Genomic DNA, 5,325 nt, shown 5'->3' on the forward strand with positions numbered 1-5,325 from the left:
TCACCCCTCTGAAATTGTCAGGAGAACGACTATTCATCCTGTAGCTACACTGATGGGGAAACCTAAAAGTCAACTCAGCTTAGAGAGAACATGCCCACACCAACACTCATACCTTACACCTTGGGCCCCAGAATGAGATACAGGGAACAGATCCCATGCCCCAGGTAGCCACTGGTCCAAGGAGCTGAGAGACACATAAAACACAATTGAATCCAACCTGGAGCTTGGAGTCCAGAGCCAAGGGCCAGCCTAGCTCAGTCAAGCCAACCTGTAGATCTAGGACTATGAGAATAAACAATTGAGCTTCAGGAGAATTTGTTAGACAGCACAACTGTGCCAGTAGCTGACTGATACACCACTTTATGTCAGAGGAATCCAACTCTAAAAAAGGGGGAGAAGGGTAGAGGCTGACACTTTGGAGTTGCATAAGCGGTGGGTATCTCTATTTTATCTGGTATTGAATTAAATATTCAACTGTATCAATTCACTTACTCATTTATTCATTCAAAAAATATCTAATGAGCTCCTATTATGTTTTAGACACTGGGGACAAAACAGTGAATAAAATAGGTAGAACTCCTTGCCCCATGGAGTTTATATTCTCTGTATATGAGATGCATTTGCTACAGGCTGATGTGGGTTGAGGAAATAGTTTTAGAATATCTTAACCTTGGTGCAGCCAGCTCACATTTGTCTAGCTACTACAACACGGGCTTTTAGCTATTCATGTAACCCAATTACTTCCCTTCTCTACTTCCCTTTTGAAAGGAGTAACTTGCCCTGAGTTCCTGCTATTTAACAAGCACTAAAACTACATTATTTTAGTCATTACAAAATCTTTAGAGTGGTTAACAGTATTCCCATTATACACATGAGGAAACTAAGGTGAGAAGGGTGAAGTAATTTGTCCATAGTCACGCAGCTGGGAAAGACCTGGGATTTGAGTGTACAGATACAAAGCTCTGTCTTGATGAACCGTATTGACTCCTCAAGTAATCTTAACATTGCCCTGAAATGTTCTAGATTAAAAGAAAATATTCTTTAATGTCAGCTAACTTTCTGGTGCAATGAAAATTGTGGTTTCTGGGTACACCTCTATGACTTCATCTTTTGCTACTAAATAAATTCATTCTTTTTCTTATTCATATTTCATGAGCATCTGTGGTTTAAGCCAACTAGAAATTCAATTGGCTGTAGATCTCAGAACATATAATCCTGGTTAGTTCTTCAAATTTCTTGCCCAAAATCTAATCCCAAACCCCGTTCCAGAACAAAACAAAACACAGCAGAGAACAACTTTTTACAAAATAACAATCTTAGAAGTCAATATAAATAATCAAAAGTTAAAGATGTTGGCTTTGCTGGCCAAATTTGGAACAATGTGAGCATTAAAAATAATGTTAATAAAGGATTATAACTGTGATATTGTGATTTATAGGAAACCAAGTGCAAAAATGCAACACTTGATCCTTGATTGGATTGAGGGGGTACTTTAAAATGTATTTTTGGAACTGGAAAAATCTGGGCCATATTTTAGGTAACGCTATTTCACTAATGTTAAATTTTGTGGGTGTGATAATGAGATTGTGTTACACAGGAAAATGTCCTTATTCTTAGGAAATATGCAATGAAGTATCTAGTGCAAAGTATCAAATTGTGTGTAACTTACTTTCAAAAGGTTCATCATGTAAGCATGTGTGTAGATTAACAGATATATTGGAAAATCTTGAAAGTGCAAAAGGAAAAAAAGAAAGATAGAGAAAGCAAATGTTAATAGTTGTTAATCTAGGTGAAGAATCCACAGGTTTCATTGCTTTTTCTTTCAACTTGATTGTACATTCGAAAAAATTCAGGAAAAATAAATGGGGGAAGAAAAGCAAGAGATATTGGAAAAGATGGTGTCTCCATTCCTCCATTTGGAAAATGCCAAGATCTGAAATAGCTCATCCTTGGAAGATGCGGTCCTGTCTGAAGCCTGGGTCAGGTCAACTGCTCTCACTGCAAACCCACATTGAGCATCCAGCCTTTATGTCTGGCACACTCAGAAGCTGACCAAATGGGGCGCTGGCTTCCCTGCTCCTTCCCCCAGTGGAGGACATTATGATGATCATGTGGAGCTGGTTTTAATAGACAAGAGGATATGTGTGCATTGTTGAGAACAGCTGAAGGGTGAGTCAGGAAAAAACTGGGAAGGAGATGAGGGGGCAGAGAGATGGGATGTTTGCAGCTGGGAAACAACTCAGGGAATGTGCAGGAATGTGGAGGATGGGAGTTTTGGAGAGGGTGAAGGAACAGAGGCTTATCTAAAAACGCTTTAATACAAAAACAACAGGGGAAGGCTTATTTGGTCTTGTTCATTTACCTGCCACAAGTTCCCACTGTGAAACAGGCAGGTGGCACCTACACCTACCTGCATTTCCTCATCCTGCAAATGAACACAAACTTCCTCCATACTCTTGCATCTGAGCCCTACTTTCCTTGCAAACAGCTGGTCTTCTTTAAGTTAATGTGCTCAAAGGAAGGAACCACACATTTCAGAGCTGGAATATGTGTGAAGTGAAATTGGAGGAGAGCAAGGTTAGGAACAAGAAGACCAGTTTGGAAGATTTCATAGTCATCCCAGTGACCATGATGGTGGCCCAGACCAGGAGGTAACAGAAGAGATGGTGAGGTGGCAGTTGGATTCTGAATGCATCTAAAGGCAGAAGTCCAGAGTGTTTTAACATTGCAGCCTGGCCTACAAACATCACTGGCCCCGCCGATTTTCCTCAGCATTATCTATCTCTATGGTTTTTATTCTTTAATTGAAGAGCTTGGTTTCTTTGAGCCACAAGTAAGTTGGACTATTGACAAATGAAGACAAATCCATCCCTGATCCTGGAAATGCTATTCAAAGAGCAAGCCCTCCTGATAAAAGACTGGTCAGCAATATTAAAGGAAGTTGGGCCCAGCTCTATGCTCCACCTTTTCTAGGAAGTCTTACTTCACACAGTGTGATGTCTGTCTCCTATGAACTCAAGGGCAGTCTTATGTATAGTAATAATACCATACTGACATGAGTATAGTATTTTACAATTGTTTTATACTGTTTGGGGAGGTCTTTTGTGACCCCTAGCCTATGTTCCCATGATATCTTGTTCTCCTATTGTAATTCTCACTGTATTTTATTGTAGATTCTTGTTTAATTATCTTTCTTGTTAGATTGAAAAGCTTTATGAGGAAAAGACAATGTTATACCCCTGGTTCCTAACACAGTACCTGCTTCATTAAAGGTATTCAGTACATTCCTACAACTGAATGAATCCAATGAAAATAACTCTTAATTTTTAAAACAATTCTTACAAGGTGTTATTGTCACTACTTTGTTAATAAGAGGAAGGAACTATTGAGATTGTGGTCCCAAAGCTAATTAGAGGAAGAACTAACTGGAAATGGTACCCAGACCTCAGCTCTTTCCACTGTGTTCCACCTGGAACCTAGAAAAAACATCCATTCATTTCAAGTGTCAGCAGACACTTACTGATTATTTCCCACATATCAGGCTCTAATGTGGGGACATATGTTCATGAGGGAGGGGCATTCAAAAAAGAGTAGTATTTGCATTCAGATGCTGGAAACCAAAAGCAGGGAAATGGACATGCAAATACATAATCATATTGTAGTGTGGTAAGTGCCATGGGAGCTCCTAGGAGGAATGTCTAACTGCCTGGGTGAAGGAAGGCTCAAATGGGTCCATTTGATACGGGTTTGAAAAAAGAAAAAAAAAAAAAGTCTTTTTCTAGGAACAGAGCAAGGAAGGTTATTAAAGGATAAGACTGATGGCTGGCACCTCCAAAGCTGGGTAACTTTATTTCCTGTTCTGTTGCTGACTCTCCCATCCCACCCAATCTCCAGCAGCTGGCTTCAGGAAATAAAGGAATCAGTCCCAAGAACCCAGGCTTGCTTAACTCAAAAGTAGTCAATGCATTAGAAGGCCCACAGCGTGGGGCCACGTTGTGTTATAACACCCCTACAGCTCCTCTCCCTGGGCTACCATAACAGACTGAAATATCACCTGTATGAATGCAGTTTGTTGGATTCAGGCAACAAGGCTCAGCTCTCCCTATCACACACAGTGGCCCCAACACGTCATTTCAATCAACAGATAAGATCTATTTTTGCTACAAATGAAAGAACACTGGAAGTCATCTGACATCGAATAAAGTGAGAGCATTTGAGCAAGGGAAGACCATGAGTTTATGGAGCCTGGGAGAAGTTGCCTTCTAACACTATAACCAACACTATAACCAACAGTCAACAGTCTTCTCACAGAGACATGGCACAGAAGGGCAGCCAAAAGAAGAAGGTTTTCATCATACCATATTAGGAATTTGGGGAAGAAAAGATATTACCATAAGCAGTTAAAGTGACAGGAAATTTTTAAGTAGGGAAGTACGGTGATCATATTTACATTTTAGAAAGATAATGGACAACAGTATATATTTGAGAAAGAGACGACAGAGACAGGGAGATGTTTAGAGGGTTAATGAAAAAATACCAGTGAGAGATGATGAGGCATCTATCTGGGTAATGAGAATGAAGAGGAGGAAATGGATTCAGAAACTATTTAGGAGATGGAGTCATCAAGACCTGGATGACTAATTGCATGTAGGGGGTAAGAAAATAGGAAGAGGAGAAGATGACTTCTGAGTTGCTGACTTGGGAAAGTGGTTGGATGGTGGTTGGAAGAAGAAAGAGAAAGAGAATATGTGTGTGTGCATGTGTGTGTGTCTGTCTGTCTGAAAATAGAGTTCAGCTTTGTAACTATTGAAGTGACTGACCATAGGTACAAGTTTCCAATAGGTAGTTGGATATGTGGTCTGCAATCAGCAATTCAGAAAATTCCAGGCTGGAGGTAGTAATTTGAGAGTCACCAGAGTTTAATGGTAAGTAGGAGTGAAGGAGGTAATCCAAGGAGACTACATTGAGGGAGGAGAGGGCTGGGGATCCAAACTTAGGGAACATTAACATTTAAAGGCAGTTGGAAACCATTGCCCATGAAGAAGACTGAGGAGTCAAGCTACACAAACTCTGAACTCTAAATACCACTGGGAGACTTAGATGTTCTAGTTCAGTTGGAATTGCATTTGGCTTCCTATAACAGAAATCTGACTACAGTGGATTAATCAATTTATCCAGAAGGTAATCCAGGCAGGGCTTAATGAAGCCAGCAAAACTCATGCTCCTTCCAGCTCCTTTCGTCCTCATAAGATGGCTGTTCCACATCAGCCATTAAGCCCTCATTCCAAGCAGGAAGAAAGGGAAGGACAAGGAGCAAAAGGCATA

This window comes from Halichoerus grypus, chromosome 10, assembly GCF_964656455.1.
Source record: "Halichoerus grypus chromosome 10, mHalGry1.hap1.1, whole genome shotgun sequence".
In the NCBI taxonomy this organism is placed as follows: Eukaryota; Metazoa; Chordata; class Mammalia; order Carnivora; family Phocidae; genus Halichoerus; species Halichoerus grypus.